Source organism: Nyctereutes procyonoides, unplaced genomic scaffold, assembly GCF_905146905.1.
Source record: "Nyctereutes procyonoides isolate TBG_1078 unplaced genomic scaffold, NYPRO_anot_genome, whole genome shotgun sequence".
NCBI classification, from domain to species: domain Eukaryota; kingdom Metazoa; phylum Chordata; class Mammalia; order Carnivora; family Canidae; genus Nyctereutes; species Nyctereutes procyonoides.
Genome location: NW_026575160.1, coordinates 18,751,610 through 18,772,039, shown reverse-complemented (window position 1 = coordinate 18,772,039; position 20,430 = coordinate 18,751,610). Strand labels below are relative to the sequence as shown.

The following is a 20,430-nucleotide window of genomic DNA, read 5'->3' as shown; positions in this document are numbered from 1 at the left end:
TGAGCGGGAAGCTGGCACACACGGACTCCGCTGGTTTGGTTTTGGTTTTTCTTATTCTTTCAGAGAGAGAGAGAGAGGCAAAAACACAGGCAGAGGGAGAAGCAGGCTCCGTGCAAGGAGCCCGACGTGGGTGGGACTCGATTCTGGGTCTCCAGGATCACGCCTCCGGCTGCAGGCGGCGCTAAACCGCTGCGGCACCTGGGCTGCCCGACTCTGCTGTTCTTTGCACGTGGGAGAAAGGAGAGTGGTTAACGGGAATCGTGGGGTTGGAAGGAGGATTGTGAGTTTCTAAAAATTGTTTGGCTTTTTAAAGATAGAGATTTCAGTATCTTTATGGCCAGAGTGGAGAGATGGGTAGATGTTACCTATAGAGGAGAGAGAAGGGATGTTAGTTAGGAGGATGTTCTGAGGAAGCAGTGTGAGGTTAGCTAAGCCTGGTTGCAGTGCTTTGCCTTGGACACAAGAAAGTAACTCACATAGGAGGGACATGAAGTCCTGAAGGCAGGGATTTCAGTGCTTTAGCATCTGATGACCTTGATTTTTTTCTTTTTTCTTTCTTTTTTCTTTTTTTTTTTTTTTTGACCTTGATTTTTTTTAATGGAGACCAGGAATAAGACTTGCAGGGAGAGTTGAAAATTTGGATGACTGTATTACCAGGTAGAAATTCTGTTTGAGCAGAAATAGTGGTGCCTGAAACTGGATAAAAGATTTAATTTCCAAAAAAAAAAAAAAAAGTTTTTCTTTCACATAGAGAGGTTTGGAGGCATGCCATTCATCACCGGCTGGTCTGGAACCTCCTTGCTGTCTCAAAGACCCAATCTCCTCTTTCCGTTCCACCATCCTTAGCAATGCTTTCCATCTTCAAATTGCACTTGTTTCAAGATGGCTGTTCCAGGCAGAAAGCAGGGAGTTGAGAAGAGAATCGGTGAAAAAAGAGCACAAAAGGGTACACAGCAGCTTCTCTTCTGTCATCAGTTTTGGTTTTAAGGAGCTTTACTAGAAGACCTACCTGCCCAATTTCAGATTATACCACATTAGCTTCCTATGGCTGAAATACAGTTTTCACTAGGCATATTGTCACTTGAAAAAAAAATTAAGATTGCCGTGACTAAGGAAGAAAAATGGGTATTAGTTGAGCTGACAATGAACAAGGTCTACCATACTGCTACAGGGAGGGGAAAAAGCAGTCGTCTACAGATGTGCAAAAGGATTGCTGGTAGAGTTGAGGGCTGACCTGGACTGAGGATCAGTAATTTATATTGTCCCTCATCTGCAGTGGTATGTCACTTGCTCTGTCATATTCAGTTGCTTGGGAAAGACATTGAATGATTCGATGGATAAAGGGTGGTTTTGTAAGGCTTGTAGAAAGAAGAGAGTTAAAGTTCAGTGTAATGGTGGGAAATTAACATAATAACGTTATGACACGTAATATGTACCATGCACTTGCATGACCTTGAACATGAATGCCTCCTTAAATTTTCACCCTAGGAACCTTATTCCACCCTACTTAGTGGCTAGTGTATAGTCAGGAAGAAAAAGGAAGTAATGTTGGGGAGGAACTGATCAAATGGAGAAAAAAGATAATGGGGATCTTTCACATGAGAGTGAAAGAGAGTAGGGGTATTGTGGTCAGAAAATTTAAATTTAGGATTTTAGAGTTGGAGCAGTTGCAAATTATAGCAAGGTCCATAGGGTGGCCAAGCAGTGGTTTGCTGAAGTGCTGTGGGGTAGAAATCAGTGACACTGAGGAAGGAAAAGATGAGGGAACCTGGAATTTTGGATGATCCACCTCCTCCTTCATGTCATAGTCATTTACAGGTTCCTATGTCCTCAGTGAATGTGGTAGATTGACCTGCAAAGTGAAAGGGAGAAGTATCAGAAGATGTTTGTATTTATAATTTTACAATATTTTTCTTTAAGAGAGCTCCCCAAATTTTATAATATTCAGTCCCCAGAAAACTTGGATATTCCACAAGCTAGTGGCCATGCCTCAGCCCTGGAGTGCACAAAGAGTGGGAGAAAGAGGAACCCCTTTATGAGCAGCTCAGAACAGGAGTGTCCTTGGGAGGAAGCAAAGTTTAGCGGCTATTCAGTAAATAGGCTGAGGGATATGGTGGGGTGTGTTTAGCTGAACAGGACTTCTGACTTAATAATTGAGAGGGTTGGTAGGTAGATCATTAGGGAGCAGAACGGAAGAGAAGAAAAAACTTAACTGAAAACTTTGGGTTTGGGGCAGTGCTGGAAGATGTCAAGGATAAACTACCTGGTTTTGTACTACTTGGCCCATAGTGGTACTAGCTGTCCATATATCAATGTGACCTCTGACGTAAGAACGTTTTTGTGCCAATTGTGGCATTTTGTGTGGAGTGGGTGTCCGAGGTTAGGTGGGGTTGCTATTTTTATGTTAAGGGCCAGTTAGTGAACTCTGTGTTCTCTGCTCTGGATTCCAAATGGGTATTATTATCATCATCTCTATTTTAAGATGACGGCACCTGAGATTCAGGGAGGTTAAGTAATCTGCCCGTAAAATGAAGTTGAATCCTAAGTTGGAAGAAGATTGGGCTAAGGTCTTTGGATTCCCAGGCCCAGTGCCTTTTCTGTTGATTGGGTGGTCCCTGACATCCTTTTGACAGTCTGACAATCTCTGTCTCTCATTAAAGCAGAGTGATTTATACTTTTCCTCAGTTAACACACTGGATTTTAGATTAAAATTTTAAACACAAGTGTGATGATAATAGTCTTGCTTTTAAGCAAGGATCAAGGACGCTCAGCCTTACTAGTGAACCTTCATTCACTTGTTTCCTCTGCTAATATTTGAGTACCTACAAAGGGACCCAGCACAAGTGTAACCTGATGGAAACAGCAGGGAAGAAAAACAAAATTATAATTCCTAGGGAGCCTACATTTTTGTGGGATGTGCAATGAGATGGCGCTTATAACTCTCAGATTGGGAAAAAAATGTAACAAGTCTCGTAACACCAAGGGTTAAGGAGGACAAAGTGTAGTGTTAGAAACATGTATACACTGCTGGTGACAGTGTAAATTGGTTAAATCACTTTGGAGAGCAAGGTGACATTATCAGAAAGTTGTAAATGTGTCATAGTCCATAAACCAGCAATTCTACTTCTAGAAATATTCTAGACAAAAATCCTACATATAAACACAAAGAGCTATCTATTAAAATTATTTCCTGCAGTAGCATTGCTTGTAACAAAAGAATTGAAAACCATCTAAATGTCCATGAAATAAGAGAACAGATAAGCAAATTATTATATAGATAGATTATAGGGTATTAGGCAGGAATTAAATCAATGAATGAAGATCACATCTGTTTCTATGGTTAAATCTTATTTTTTTTTAAATTTTTATTTCTTTTATGATAGTCACACACACAGAGAGAGAGAGAGAGAGGCAGAGACACAGGCAGAGGGAGAAGCAGGCTCCATGCACCAGGAGCCCGACGTGGGATTCGATCTGGAGTCTCCAGATCGCGCCCTGGGCCAAAGGCAGGCGCCAAACCGCTGCGCCACCCAGGGATCCCTGGTTAAATCTTAAATACAAAGTTCTAACTTATAATTTCCTTTATAAATATCTTTTGTAGATTTTCTTGTTATTGAAAGTTATTTCTTTCATTTAAATTACATTTTCTAACTGTGTTGGTGGTGTATAGGAATACAAGTGACTTTTTTCCTTTTTTTTAAATTTATGTATAGTTGATACACAATGTTATGTTAATTTCAGGTATAAAACCTAGTGATTTGACAAGTTTATACATTGTGCTATGTTCACCACAAGTATAGCTACCATCTGTGCCATTACATTGCTATACAGTACCATTGATTGTATTCCTTACGCTCTGTTTTTATTCCCATGATTTAGTCATTCCGTAACTGAAGTCCTCTATTTCCCTCTTCCCCTTTTTGCCCAATTTCCTACCCCCTCCCCTTTGGCAACCATCGGTTTATATTTGTAGTTCTGATTCTGCTTTTTGTTTATTTTTGTCTTTAAATTTTTTTTTCATCCATTTATGAGTGAATCATGCGGATTTGTCTTTATCATTTTGACTTACTCACTTGGCATAATACCCTCCAGGTCTGTGTATTGAGATTTTTATTCCAGCAACTTTGCTAAACTCTCATTAGCTTCAAGTTTTGGTAGATTTGACCAGATTTTTTAAATGCACACTCAAATCATCTATAAATAGTGATGATTCTGTTTCTTCTCTTTTTTAAAAAAAATTTATTTATTTATTTATTTATTTGTTTATTTATTTATTTATTTATTTATTTATGAGAGATGCAGAAAGAAAGGCAGGGCATAGGCAGAGGGAGAAGCAGGCCTCCCGTGGGGAGCCTGATACAGGACTCCATCCCAGGACCCTGGGATCATGACGTGAGCCAAAGGCAGATGCCCAACCACTGAGCCACCCAGCATCCCTGTTTCTTACTTTTCACTGAATATTTTCTCACATTTATCTTAATCTTCTAAAACCCTCAACACAATATTCAATTAAAAAAACTGAGGGGGGGGATCCCTGGGTGGCGCAGCGGTTTGGCGCCTGCCTTTGGCCCAGGGCGCGATCCTGGAGACCTGGGATCGAATCCCACGTCAGGCTCCTGGTGCATGGAGCCTGCTTCTCCCTCTGCCTATGTCTCTGCCTTGTCTTTGCCTCTCTCTCTCTCTGTATGACTATCATAAATAAATAATTAAAAAAAAAAAAACTGAGGGGATCCCTGGGTGGCGCAGCGGTTTGGCGCCTGCCTTTGGCCCAGGGCGCGATCCTGGAGACCCGGGATCGAATCTCACATCGGGCTCCCGGTGCGTGGAGCTTGCTTCTCCCTCTGCCTATGTTTCTGCACCTCTCTCTCTCTCTCTGTGACTATCATAAATAAATAAAAATTAAAAAAAAACTGAGAGCAGATATCTTTGTCTTGTACTTCATTTCTAATGATTTACCATAAAGAATTATTATAAGTTATTTTCTAGATATCCTTTATCAAATCAGGAGACTCTCTTTTATTCCAAATAGGCTGAAAAATTATAAGTTGAAAAATTATTATTTTAAAAATTTTGAACAAATGTTGAGTTTCGCAAATGGTTTTCCTGAATCTATTGAAATAATCATATTTTTTCTCCTTCACCTTGCTAGTAAGGTAGATTCCTTAATAAACTTTTCTTTCTTTATGCCTTTTTTTTTTTTAAGATTTCATTTATTTACTTGACAGAGAGCATGAGAGAGCACAAGCAGGGGGAGCAACAGAGGGGAGGGAGAAACAGGCTCCTCACTGAGCAGGGAGCCTGATGTGGGGCTTGATGCCAGGACACTGGGATCATGACCTGAGCCGAAGGCAGACATTTAACTGACTAAGCTACCCAGATGCCCCTAGACTTTTCTTTCATTAAACAATTTTTGTATTGCTGGGATATACCCAACTTAGTTTTAATATTTCAGTATACATTGTAGGATTCTATTTGCTAGTATTTTATTTAGAATTTTGTGATCTAAGATTGTAAATGTAATTGTTTTATAATTTTCAATTCTCATATTGTCTTTTATTGGTTTCAAGATATCCCAGGCTTACAAAATAAGTTAAATAGTTTTTTCTTTTCTCTAGAGCAGTTTGTGTAAGAGAAATATTGTTTACCTATTTTTTTAAAGATTTTATTTATGTATTCATGAGAGACAGAGAGAGAGAGGGAGAGACACAGGCAGAGGGAGAAGCAGGCTCCATGCAGGGAGCCCGATGTGGGATTTGATCCCGGGACTCCAGGATCACGCCCTGGGTGTAAGGCAGGCATGAAACCGCTGAGCCACCCAGGGATCCCCTGTTTACCTATTTCTTGAAAGTTAGGTGGAACTTCTCTGAAAGAATGTGTTGTGTGTTTTGTTTTGGTATTATGTATTTTGGTAGAGTTGGCTACTGATGCAGTTTAATGTTCATAAGTCTTATTTTTTTCCTATTTCTTTTTTTTTAAGATTTTATTTCTTTATTAGAGAGAGAGAGAGTGCGAGAGAGATCAAGAGCAGGGAGAGGGGCAGAGGGAGAGGGAGAAGCAGAGCAGGGAGCCCAATGCAGGGCTCTATCCCAGGACCCAACCTGAGCCAAAGTCAGCTCTTTAACTGACTGAACCACCCAGGTACCCCAAATATTTTGTTTATTTATTTATTTTAGAGAGAAAGAGAGAGAGAGCATGAATGGGGGGAGGAGCAGAGGGACAGGGAGAGAGAATCTCAGGCAGATTCTATGCCAGCTACAGAGCCTGACATGGGACTTGATCTCATGATCAAATTGCTATTTACAGCAATTTTTAAAAAATATTTTATTTATTGGGGCACCTGGGTGGCTCAGTGGTTGAGCGTCTGCCTTCGGCTCAGGGTGTGATCCTGGAGTTCCAGGATCGAGTCCCATATCGGGCTCTCTGCACGGAGCCTGTTTCTCCCTCTGCCTGTGTCTTTGCCTCTCTCTCTGTATCTCTTATGAATAAATAAATAAAATCTTTTAAAAAAAGATTTTTAAAAATTTTATTTGATATATATATAGAGAGAGCGCGCAAGCAGGGGGAGGAGCAGGCAGAGGCAGAGGAGGAAGCTGACTCCCCGCTGAGCAGGAAGCCCCCTATGGAGCTCCATCCCATGACTCCGGGTTAGTGACCTGAGCCGAAGGCAGACACTTAGCCAATTGAACCACCCAGGTGCCCCTCTACAGCAGTTCTTTACCCAGTATCCATGATATATTTTATCAGTACATTTTGTCCAACTATCAAGAAAAAATTAGAAGAGACACTAAAAGGCAAAAAACAGTTTGAAGAGACAGAACAGGTATGAAAATCTGATACAAATATTACAGAGATATTGGAATTACCAAACCAGGAATTTAAAACAACCATGATTAATATTCTAAGGACTCTAAAAGATAAAGTAGGCAGCATGCAAGAGCAGGTGGGTTATGTAAGCAGAGAGATGGAAATTCTAAGGAAAAAAAGAGAAATGCTAGAGATAAACATTAACAAAATGAAGAATGCCTTTGATGAACTCAATAGACGACATAGCTGGGCAAAGAATCTCTTAGCTTGAGGATATAACAAAAGAGATTTCAAAAAGTGAGAAGCAAAGAGAAGAAAGAATGAAAAAGAATAAAATATTCAAAAATATTCAAGTTGTTTGTGTGGAAAAACAAAAGGTATAATATACACATAATGGGAATACTAGAAGAAGAAAGCAGAAAGAATAAAAACAGTATTTGAAGCAATGATGACTGAGAATTTTCCTCAAATTAATGTCAGACAGCAAACCACAGATCCAGGCAGCTCAGAGGGTATCAAGCATGATAAATGTCAAAACCAGCTAACCAACCAACAAAAACACTACACCTAAGCATATAATTTTCTAACAGTTTTTTTAAAGAAGATTTATTTTATTTATTTGAGAGAGAGCAGGCGTGGGTGGAGGGGTGGATTAGAAGGAGAGAGAATCTCAAGTAGACTCCCTGCTCTTTGAAGATCCCTCAGGGGGCCTAGTCTCATGACCTCGAGATCATGACCTGAGCTGAAACCAAGAGTCAGAACTCAACCAACTGAGTAGCCCAGGGGCCCCTAGGCATATCATTTTCTAAGTACAGAAAATGAAAGATAAAAAACCCTGAAATAAGAGGAGAAAAACACCTTAATGATAGATTAGCAAAGCTGAGGATTATATCCAACTTCTCAGAATCCATGCAAGCAAGAAGAGAGTGGAATGAAATATTTAAAGTGTTGAGAGAAAAAAAACAATCCCATCAACCTAGAAATCTGTACGCCACAAAATTACTCTTCAAAAGTGAAGGAAAAATAATGACTTTCATGGAAAAACAAAAATAGAGGGAATTTGTTGCTAGTAGATCTGCCTTATAAGAAATGTTAAAAGTTTTTATAGAGAAGGAAAATAATATAGGTCAGAAATTCTGATCCATATAAAGGAAGGAAGATTATGGCTTTGGGGGGTTCAGCTGATTAGACGACTGACTCTTGATTTTGGTTTAGGTCATGAGCTCAGGGTTAGGAGATTGGGCCCTGACTTGGGCTCTGGACTCAGCAGGGACTCTGCTCAGGATTCTCTCTCCCCCTCTTCCTCTGCCGCCCCCCCCCCATGTGCTTGCTCTCTCTCTCAAATCTTAAAAAATAAAGGAATATTATTACAGAAGGAATTTGTGAGGGATCCCTGGGTGGCGCAGCGGTTTGGCACCTGCCTTTGGCTCAGGGCGTGATCCTGGAGACCCGGGATCGAATCCCGCGTCGGGCTCCCTGCGTGGAGCCTGCTTCTCCCTCTGCCTGTGTCTCTGCCTCTCTCTCTCTGTGTGTGTGTGACTGTCATGAATAAATAAATAAAATCTTTGAAGAAAAAAAAAAGAAGGAATTTGTGAAAGTAAAATAAAAATGTTTATTTTTTTATTCTTAATTGATCTATCAGGTAATATTTTATTCAAAATAATAATAGCAAGGGGTGCCTGGGTGGCGCAATCAGTAAAGCATCCGACTCTTGGTTTCTGCTCAGGTTGTGATCTCAACCTGTTGTGAGAACAAGCCCCTTGTGGGTCTCCACACTGAGCCAAGTCTGCTTGAGATTCTCCTTTTGCCTGTCCCCACCCATGTTCCCTCTATATATCAAATAAATAAATCTTGAAAAATAATAATAGCAAGTGTATTCAATTATGTGTGTATATATGCACATACTTACAGGTGGTTATGTATAAGTGGAATGATAGCAATGATAAAAGGGACAGGAAGTAGGAATTAGGAATAGTTTGTTTTTATAAATTACTCACACTACTAGTGAAGCAGTGTAGTATTATTTGAAAGTGGACTTGGATTACTTGTAAACGTATATAACAACTTATAGGGCAACCACCAGAAAGAGTGAAAACAGAGGTACAACTGATAATGCTAAGAAAAAAGAGAAAATGGAATCATATAAAATGGTTGATGAACACTAGCAGAAAAGAGTGGAAGACAAAAATAGGAACAAAAAACAAGGGCAAGAAGTAGAAAACTAATGTATATGGTAGATACTAAATTATATCAGTAATCACTTTGACAGTGAACTCAGTGTACCATTTTTTTTAATTTTTATTTATTTATTCATGAGAGACACACACACAGAGAAGCAGAGATACAGGCAGAGGGAGAAGCAGGCTCCATCCAGGGAGCCTGACTTGGGACTCCATCCCGAGACTCTGGGATCACTCCCCGAGCTGAAGGCAGACGCCCAACCGCTGAGCCACCCAGGCGTCCCTCAATGTACCAATTAAAAGATAGAGTTTGTCATAGTGGATCAAAAATTAAGACTCAACTATGTGTTGTCTATAAGAGACTGACTTTAAATATAAAGATACATAGAGATTAAGAATAAATGGATGGAGAAAGATGTACCATGCTAACACCATGCTAATCAAAAGCAAGTGAAAATAGCCATATTTATTTCAGATAGAACAGACTTCAGAGCAAGAAAAATGATCAGGGATGAAGGGAGGCATTTTGTGTAATGATAAAAAACAAAGAATCCGGGATCCCTGGGTGGCGCAGCGGTTTGGCGCTTGCCTTTGGCCCAGGGCACGATCCTGGAGACCCGGGATCGAATCCCACGTCAGGCTCCCAGTGCATGGAGCCTGCTTCTCCCTCTGCCTGTGTCTCTGCCTCTCTCTCTCTCTCACTGTGTGACTATCATAAATAAATAAAAATTAAAAAAAAATTAAAAAAAAAAACAAAGAATCCTTATCATGTATGTGTGTGCAACAGCAAAATACCAAACTGTGTGAGGCAAAAACTAATATGACTACAAGGAGAAATAGATTAATCCACTATTATAATTGGAGACTTCATTACCCCTCTATGAGAAATGGACAAATCCAGCAGGCAGAAAATCAGTAAGAACACAGATAAACTCAACAACACCATCAATCACCTGAATAAAATGCATAATTATAGACTGCATTGTTCAACAGCAGAATCCACAGTCTATTCAAGCTCACATGGAACATTATATATAAGTCAGAAACTTAAAGCTATCCCACTACTATCTGCAGTAAAGCAAGGATATCCCCTTTCACCACTTTTCTTTTTTCTTTTTAAAAGATTTATTATTTATATGAGAGAGAGCGCGAGCTAACACGCACATGCACATGGGGCTGGGAGGGGCAGAGAAAGAGGGAGAGAGAGAAGTTCAAACAAATTCCACCGAGCGGAATTTGACATGGGATTTGATTTCAAGACTCTGAGATCATGACCAGAGAGGAAATCAAGAGTCAGTTACTTAACTGACACTCCTCATCACCAATTTTCAATGTCATACTGGAAGTTTTAGCTAAGCAATAAAATAAGAAAATGAAGGGGACGCCTGAGTGGTTCAGTGGTTGAGCATCTGCCTTTGGCTCAGGACATAATCCTGGGTCCAGAGATCTGGTTCTGCATCAGGCTTGCTCCCCTTGTGGAGCCTGCTTCTCCCTCTGCCTGTGTCTCTGCCTCTGTGTGTGTGTGTGTGTGTGTGTGTGTGTGTGTGTGTATCTCATGAAAAAATGAGTAAAATCTTAAAAAAAAAAAGGAAATAAAAAATATACTAAATTGGAAGGAAGAAACAACTGTCTTTTTAGATGATATGCTCTTCCATGTCGAAAATATGAAAGAATGGACAGGAAACTCCTGAAACTAGGAAGTGATTATAGTAAGCTTGCAGAATAGAAGGTTATTTTTTTTAATTTTTTATTTATTTATGATAGTCACACAGAGAGAGAGAGAGAGAGAGAGAGGCAGAGACACAGGCAGAGGGAGAAGCAGGCTCCATGCACCGGGAGCCCGACGTGGGATTCGATCCTGGGTCTCCAGGATCGCGCCCTGGGCCAAAGGCAGGCGCCAAACCGCTGCACCACCCAGGGATCCCCAATACAAGGCTATTATATAAGAGCCAATCACTTTCACATTTACCAGCAATGAGAAAGTTCACTTTGAAATTAAAAACACATGACCATTTATATGGACAATTCCCATAATGAAATACATATAAAATATGTACAAAACTACAAACTATTTTTTAAAAAAGATTTTATTTATTTATTCATGAGTGACACACAGAGAGAGAGAGGCAGAGCCACAGGCAGAGGGAGAAGCAGGCTCCATGCAGGGAGCCTGACGTGGGACCTGATCCCGGGTCTCCAGGATCACACCCTGGGCTGAAGGTGGCACTAAACCACTGAGCCACCAAAGGATCCCCAAAACTACAAAACTCTAATGAAAGATATCAAATAACTAAATTAATGGAGAGATGTTCTATGGTTATGAATAAGAAGACCCAATATTGTCAAGATGTCAATTCTCTCAAACTTGATCTATAGATCCAATCAAAATCCCAGGAAGTTATTTCATGGATATCTACAAACTGATCCTTAAGTTTATATGGAAAGGGAAAGACCCAGAAGAGTCAGCCCTATATTGAAAGAGGACAACACATTTATTTTTTTAAAGATTATTTATTTACTCGTGAGAGACACACGCAGAGAGATGCAGAGACACAGGCAGAGGGAGAAGCAGGCTCCATGCAGGGAGCCTGATGTGGGACTCAGTCCTCAGTCTCCAGGATCACACCCTGGGCTGAAGGCAGGTGCTAAACCGCTGAGCCACCCAGGCTGCCCGACAACACATTTAGAGAACTGACGTTACTTTACTCCAAGATTTATTTATAAAGTGACAGTAATCAAGACACTGTGGTATTGTCAAACAAATTGACCAAAAGATCAATGGAACAGAAGAGAACCCACAAATATACTCACATAAATATAGTCAACTGATCTTTAGCAAAGGAGCAAAAACAATACAATGGAGCAAAGATAGCCTTTTCAACAAATGATCCTGGAACAACTCGATATCTATATGCAAAAAAAGTGAACGTAGACACAGACCTTACCCTCTTCACAAACATTAACTTATAATAGATCATAGACCTAAGTGTGAAAAGCAAAACAATAAAACTCCTAGAAGAAGATACAGTGATGACGTTTTAGGTATAATACCAAGATGCAACCCATGTCAGAAGGAATTAAGCCAGACTTCATAAAAATTAAAAACTCTGTGAAAGACACTATCAAGTGAATGGAAAGGCACCCACAGACTGGAAGAAAATATTTGTAAAAGATATATCTGATAAGGGACTGTTACCAAAATATACAAAGAACTCTTAATACTAAGAAAACAAACGTCCCAATTAAAATTACAATAGGGTACAGACCTTAACAAACACCCTACCGAAGAAGATACATAGATGGCAAATAAACATGAAAATATGTTTATTTTCATTATGTCATCAGGGAATTGCAAATTAGAACTGCAATGAAATACCACTGTACACTTATTAGAATGATCAAAAGCCTGAACACTGACAATAGGAGAGGCTGGAGAGGATGTGAAACAGCAGGAACTCTCATTCATTCCTGGAGGGAATGCAAAATGGTACAGCTGCTTTGGAGGACACTGTGGCAGTTTCTTATAAAACTAAACATACTCCTACCATATGATCCAGCCAAATTAAAAATGTACATTTTCTCTCTGCCACAGTGATAGTAACAATTTTGCTATTTGCCAAATAAAGTAGTAAGGACTTACAGGAGTTTTTAGAATTAGAATATTTCTCTTTTCAGCTAGGAAGAATCAAAGACAGTAGTGCTTTATCGAGTCATCTTGTTTTAACTGCACAATAGACTTGGGAATTAGGTGGTATTATTATTTTTCTCATTCTATAGATGAGGAAACTGAGGCTCGAGTAGGTTAGGTAATTTGCCTCAGATCACAGATCTAGCAAGTGACAAAGCCAGTTTCTTTTCAAGGTTTTCTTTTTAACTTTTTTGGAGTAAAAATACATAACATTAAATTTGTCATTTTCACCATTTTAAGTATACAATCCAGTGGCATTAAGTACATTCACAGTGTGGTGCAACCATCATCACTAACCATATCCAGAACTTTTTATCATCCCAAATAGAAACTCTCTGTCCATTAAATAAGAACCTTTCTTTCCTCCCACCAGCCCCTGACAACCATCATTCTACTTTTCTGTCCCTATGAATTTTATTCTATATATTTCCTGTAAATGGGATTATATAATGTTGCCCTTTTGTGTCTAGCTTATTTCACTCAGCATGATATCTTCTAGGTTATTCCATACTGTAGCATGTCAGAGTTTCCTTCTTTTATAAGGGTGAATAATATTCTATTCCATTGCAATAATATTCCAATATTCATTCATTCCAATGTACGAATAATATTCCAATGTATAAATAACATTTCATTTATTCATCCATCAATGGACATTTGTTTCTGCATTTTGGCTATTGTGAATAATGCTGTTATGTATATGGGTGTACAAATATCTGCTTGAGTCCCTGCTTTCAGTTCTTTTGGGTATATATCTGGGAGTGGAATTGATGGATCTTATGGTCATTTTATATTTAACACGTGGAATAGAACAAAATGTTAACAACTGTTACTTATTAAATGACAGTGTGCTAGGCACTTTTTTTTTTTAAAGATTTTATTTATTCATTCATGAGAGACACAAAGAGAGAGGCAGAGACAGAGGCAGAGGGAGAAGCAGACTCCCCATGGGGAGCCCAATGCAGGACTCGATCCCAGGACCCCAGGATCATGCCCTGAGCCAAAGGCAGACGTTCAACCAATGAACACCTTGGTACTCTGTGGTAGGCACCTTACATCGTCTTAAGTCTTTGTATGATTTTAAGGTATAATATGTCTAAGCTTTATATGAAGAAAGAGGTTCAGAGAGGTTAAATAACTTGTTAGAATGACATAGCTACTGAATGGCACATTAAAGAAAGAATCCAGTCCAGTGTTCTTCCTGAAGAACATTCTCATTGGTCTCATGGATTGATTGTGTTTGTGGCAGGCATTGTTGCTGGTCTTACTAGTGCACTCAAACACTTTTTCCTTGCTAGGTGAACCCTGATTTTATCTAGATAAAGGAAAGCAATGTGCTCAGAGAAAGTGAAACTTTTCTCCTTCGAACCCAATCAATGACTGGAAACCAGGTATAGCAATCTCATTTTCCGGCCAAAAAGATGTAAGAGGAACTTTGCTGAGCATTTTGGAAATTATTTTTTTCTGATAACCCAAGAGAAGGCAAAAGAAATATCATCTCTTTTTTCTTCCTGTTCATACTACCTAAACTATGTTCCTGAGATAATGTGGTAGTTCCTAATATTTGAAGTGATGAAAGGAGGCAATTGTCTAGGAGGAAGACAGGCCATAAAACAGAGTAAAGATCATAAACTCTGGAGCCAGAAAACCTAGATTTTTTTATTTTTATCTTTTAAAATATTTTATTTATTTATTTGAGATAGAACACAAGTGGGGTGAGGAAGGGCAGAAGGGGAGGGAGAAGCTGACTCCCCATTGAGCAGGGAGCCTGACAGGGAGCTCTACTCGGGGCTCCACATGGGGCTCCCCATGGGGTTCCACACAGGCACACAGGACCTTGAGATCATGACCTGAGCTGAAGGCAGATGATTAACTGACTGAGCCACCCAGGTACCCCGACAGCCTAGATTTTAATCCTAACGCTGCTACTTTATTAGTAGTATGATCTAGAGTGAGATAATTAACCTCTCTGTGCCTCAGTCACTTCAGCTGCAAAGTGGAGACAATATCAAACTCATAGAGAGTTGTTGTAAGGACTAGAGTTCATGCCTGGCACATGATAAGTACTGTTAGCTGTTGTCGTTGTGGTCATTGTTATTATTACTATTATTGGTGTAAAACAAAGCCTTTGGAGACTCAGAGGCTGGTAGACATCCCTGAAGTGGGACCTGTAATTATTATTATTTTTTGGTTTTTTTTTGGGACCTGTAATTATTAACAGCTTAGCTTGCTTTCCTCTGCTAACACACAAACTACTCAGGTTGCATTTTGACTTTTTGGAACATTGCTACATTTTGCATTGTCTATATTACCCTTCATATTATCATTCTATAACACAAAAGAAATCATCCTCTGCTGATAGTTTTCTATTACCTTTAGGATAGACTCCAAATGTAACATGTCAAACTCTTCATGATCTGTATCTATCACTTGCTTTCTTCTCTAGATATCCTAGTCATTCCCCCACATGTACTCCCTGTTTCAGTCATGGCCAATGACCTCATTCATTTAACAAATAGTTATGAGTGCCTAGACAAGAACTGTGTAATGCACTGGACAATCGACAAGATGTAAAAGTACTTTCTGCCCTCCTGGAGCTTATATTTATGAAAACATTTAGTTACAATCATCATAAGGGCTATGAGATAAAATATGCTATGCGAAATGAAAACACGTAACAGTGAAACCTATCAGAGCTCATTTAAACCTATATGCCTTGACCCATGCTATTTTCCTATTGTGGGTTCTTTCTTTTTCTACCTACCCCGCTCTACTTTTTCTCAGAAGCCTCTCCTGACCTGCTTGCTCTTCTTCTTCTTCTTCTTCTTCTTTTTTTTAAGATTTTACTTATTTATTCATGAAAGATACAGAGAGAGAGAGAGAAGCAGAGACACAGGCAGAGGCAGAAGTAGGCTCCATGCAGGGAGCCTGATGTGGACTCGATCCTGGGACTCCAGGATCACACCCTGGGCCTAAGGCAGGTGCTAAACCGCAGAGCCACCCAGGGATCCCCCCTGCTTGTTCTTCTGATGGATTCTCATAATACACATTGTTTTCACATATTGAAATCATATTGCTTTCACAGAATTTATCCCACTGTTGGTTTGCTTAGGTCTTTTTGTCCAGCATTCCTCTTCCTCTATGAGTCTTTTATCTCTGTACCCCAGGGAACTAAAATAAGTCTTTGTCCAATGAATGGCATCCACTTAAAAAAAAACAAACAACTTTTTATCTTGAAATAATTATAGACTCAGAAGAGGTAGAAGTAATATAGAGTTCCTTGTGTACTGATCACCTAGCTTCCCCCAGTGTAACATCTTATATAAGTATAGTACATTATCAAAAGTAGATTGACATTAGCACAATGAAATTACACTACAGACCTCAGATTTTATCACCTTTGTATGCACTTATTTTTATTTCATTATTTTTAAAAAAGATTTATTTATTTATTCATTCATTCATGAGACACACACACACACACACACACACACAGAGACAGAGACACAGGCAGAGGGAGAAGCAGGCTCCATGTAGGGAGCCTGATATGGGACATGATCTTGGGTCTCCAGGATCAGGCCCTGGGGTGAAGGCAGTGCTAAACCGCTGAGCCAACCACTGCCCTGCACTTATTTTTAAATAGGTGTTATATATAGTTCTAGTAAATGCTATCTTATATATTGATTTGTGATTACATCACAATTAAGGTACAGAATGATTCTGTTACCACAAAGAACTCCCTTGTGCTACCCCATAATAATGATGTCCATTATAACTAGTTTTTTTCTGTATTATTACAAGGAAGCAAGATGGAGAAGATTTATCGCATATCAGCTTTGGAATGCAGTGTCCCTTTCAGAGATGGCCCTGGGAACTTCCTCCCCCAAATTCAAGATTTTTAAATAGGTTACAATGTTAAAATTAACAATAATGTTTTAAATTATCCTACCATCTTAAATGATTATGACTTATAACATTAAGAAATGATTAAGCACAGAAAAGACTCAAATTTAGAAAATTTGTAGTGGTATCTTTACTTTTTCCAAGAATTATTTGTTTTGTTTTCTAGAATCATGACAATGTTTCAGATGCAGTCTTAGAAAGATACTATTTCATGGGTGTTGGCATTTAATCAAAATATGCTTTGTTGACTAAAAAGGAGAGCTTTAAACAATGTCATATGCCTAGTTTTGGATATTGATCACGTGGGAGCTGCTGTACAGTCCATCCAGTTAATGTAACTGTTAGAAAATACTGATTTCTGATCTCCTTAAATTAGACACTGTTAACTAGTTGTGACTATTCAGCTTCCAAGCTGAGGGGCAGGATCTGTTAAAAAAAAAAAAAAAAGAAAAGAAAAAATGAAGTGGTATTGATGCTAATAATGCCAAGCACATACAATTGTTCTATGATAGCAGCTAAGGATGGAAAGTTAAACAAGAAGTCAGCCTCCTCTACTACAGCAAGCCCCTTCTTCTTCTTTTACTTCTTCTTTTTTTATTTTTTTAAAGATTTATTTATTTTAGAGTGTGTGAGAGAATGAGAGCAGGAGTGGAAGGCAGAGGGAGAGAGAGAATCTCAAGCAGATTCCCTGTTGAGCATAGAGCCAGCTGTGGGGTTCTTCTCATGATCCTGAGATCATGACCTGAGTGGAGATCAAGAGTTGGATGCTTTACAGACTGAGCCACCCAGGTGCCCTTGCCCCTTCTTCTTGCTCAAAGCCCCTCTGAGACTTTTTAAGGGGATGGCAACCTTGAGGGAAAAAATGGCAAACAAGTTGAAATATTTAAGGATAAAATGTTCAACCTGTTCTTTTTCTAGTTAAAACAACAAAAAGATTAACTTCTTTGAAACTCTAGAAACTACAATCTAGCTGGCTAGTTCTCAGTGTTTGTTTGTTGTTAATAATTTTATTTATTGGGCCACCCGGGGTGGCTCAGCAGTTTAACGCCACCTTCAGCCTGGGGTGTGATCCTGGAGACCAGGGATGGAGTCCCATGTCAGGCTCCCTGCGTGGAGCCTACTTCTCCCTCTGCCTGTGTCTTTGCCTCTCTCTGTGTCTCTGAATGAATAAATAAAGTCCTAAAAAAAATCTTTACTTATTTATTAAATAGGCTCCATGCCCAATGTGGGGCTTGAACTCACGACCCTGAGATCAGGAATCACATGCTCTACTCCCTGAGCCAGCCAGGCACCCCAGCTCCATGTTTCAAATGTTCAAATTGATGCTTTAAGTATTAATGAACTAACAGACTGCTATTTGTCTGACCCAACATCCATTCTCAATGCTTTTCTGCCTTATACTTTGTATTAGGGCTGGGAAAAACTAAGTCTTCACAGCTGCATTTGGCCAAATTATATCTCTGGAAATCGAGATGAATGTGGAAGTCTGCGGAGTTGGGGATATGAGGTACCATCTTGAGAAGGCTTCTACTTTCTGAAAAAATAAAAATGAGCATAGATGGCTGAGGCCACTCCTTTCCCCATCTTCCTGCTTTCAATAAAGGTATGAAGGCGGGGGTACCTGGGTGGCTCAGCAGTTTAGCACCTGCTAGGCCCAGGGTGCGATCCTGGAGACCTGGGATCGAGTCCCGCGTCGGGCTCCCGGCATGGAGCCTGTTTCTCCCTCTGCCTGTGTCTCTGCCTCTCTCTCTGTCTATCTCTATCATAAATAAATCAATCAATCTAAAAAGATATGAAGGCTAAAACTTCTGTGGCTATCCTGCAACCATGACAGATGTCAAAAGAATCACAGAAATTGTGGCTCTGGTGTTTCTGAGCTGTTGAAACTAGGGTAACTGACTACCTACAGAGTTAGGTGACCAAATAGATCCTTATGGAAATATTTACTTGCAGTCAAATGCATTCCCAACTGTAAAGCTATTAAAATGGCACCTTTTTAGTCCTCTCTCTCATCCTCACAATTAGCTACTCTTTCTGTAGTTCTGATATTACTGTCTAATCACCCAAACTAGAAAATTCAACCACCCCCTCACTTTTTATTTCCCCCTATCCTTTTAGTAACCAAGTCTTGTTTATTGTATGTATCTAGTTTCAAATGTATCTGTTTCACTATCCTCCCTGCCATTAAATTAGTTTAGACACTGTCTCCATCTCCTATCTGGGCTATTTTAACAGTCTCCTAAGTTCCCCACTTCCAGTTTGATTATCCACCATGCTTCAGAATTATTTTTGTATCCTATCAAGATACGCTTCTCCTTAAAAATCATAAATGGCTCTCTGTTGTTTACAGGATGAAACACAAACTTTTTTCTTCTTTTTAAAAAATATTTTATTTATCTTAGACAGCGAGCACAAGCAGGAGGGGCAGAGGGAGAGGGAGAGAGAATCTCAAGCCAATTCTCGGTTCTGCGTGGAGACCAATTCGGGCTCCATCTCATGATCCTGATATCGTGACCTGCCTGAGACGATATCATGACCTGAGCCAAAATCAAGAGTCCGTCAATTGACCATGCACCATGCAGCCTCCCCAACACCAACTCTTACCAAAGGTATTGTTTGTGGTTCGTGTCTTCTTGTTCAGACTTTGCATCTCACGCGTCCACTGTCACAGCGTAGGTGCTCAAGTGTGTGCTCAATGACTGGATCTTTTGGCTTCTTTGTTGTTTACTATCAAAACATTTAAGCGTTTAACCAGACTAAGGAGAGTGATAGCATACCTGGCATTCAATAAAGATGGGTTGAATGAATCTGTTTTGAATGACTCCACTGTAAAACCCTTTACCGGTATTCCCAAATAACACACATCTTGGCATGCATTCAGTTGATCTAACCTACAGGAAGACGCTCTTTGGTAACGTAAAGGCTTTTAGTGCATAATTAGTCATGTACGTTTTGCACACGGAGTCTGTGCCGAGCGTGTAGATTACAAAGGTAGGTGAAGTCTGTGTGGGCATTCCTGACAATTTTGCATCCATGAATAACTTCCACCGAATGAGAGAGGCAATCTACAACTTTCTGCTTGCTAGCAAGCTGTACCAAGTTAACCACACCGGCGTGGGCCACAAGCCATCTGCTGCTACAAAGGCTTAGCTCGTGAAACTGAAGGCGCGCTCGTTTGGAGCTTGCTTTGGGGGGGTGGGGGGGTGGGGGGGCAGGTAGCCGCCGCATTGCAGCACAAACCTCTCCGAAGGCTTCCTCTACAGCTGCTCCCCTCCGCGCCCTGACAACGGCGGCGTCCCCAGAACTGCGGGCCCTTTCAGGTGCTGCTTTTGAGGCTTTCCTTGGCCTTGAAAGACCGGAGTCAGAAGCCTTTCTCGATACGATCGGGGAAGCCGAACATGCTCTGCGAGGGGAAGGCGCATTTTGGGGGAGCAGGGGCTGAGGCCACAAAGCCCACTGAGCCAGCCAGCCAGCCAGCCAGCCAGCCAGCCAGCGTGTCCCTTTCTTCCCCTGGTCTGACGGTTGGCTAGCCCTCCTCGTTCCCAATTCCCGACCCAGCCTGCAAATGTTTGTATTTCACGCGGGGGGGGGGGCGCCCTGCGGGGGAAGAGCCTACAGCATGAAATCTGGTGCTTTGGCGTCTGGATTTCCTAGCATGGGGTTTCTCGGGCCCCCCGCGCCCCCGCGCCCCCGCGCCGCGCGCCTCGGGGCGACCACCTCGCCGCGCACGCGCCCTCCGGGGCTACCGACTGACCTTCTCCGGGAAACCCCTCCAACAGCGCCTCCCCGTCACCTCGCGCCGCCCCCTCCCTCCCTCCCGCCCTCCCCTTTCCGCTTCCTTTCTCGCGCTTGCGC

The 20,430-nt window shown here is 40.6% G+C and overlaps 1 protein-coding gene across 10 annotated transcripts in view; it reads right to left on the bottom strand.

Annotated features, from left to right (window-relative positions):
- Positions 1-20,430, bottom strand: part of LOC129502831 (uncharacterized) — a 196,942-nt gene that overhangs the window by 175,405 nt on the left and 1,107 nt on the right. For 2 of the 10 annotated variants that reach the window (XR_008663041.1, XR_008663040.1), the window contains exons 1-3: positions 19,816-20,185; positions 19,180-19,302; positions 1,769-1,852 (exon numbers count right to left, since the gene is read on the bottom strand). The gene's annotated coding sequence lies outside the window, so the exon portion shown is untranslated. The other 8 variants (XM_055314644.1, XM_055314646.1, XR_008663043.1 and 5 more) reach the window with 8 other exon arrangements.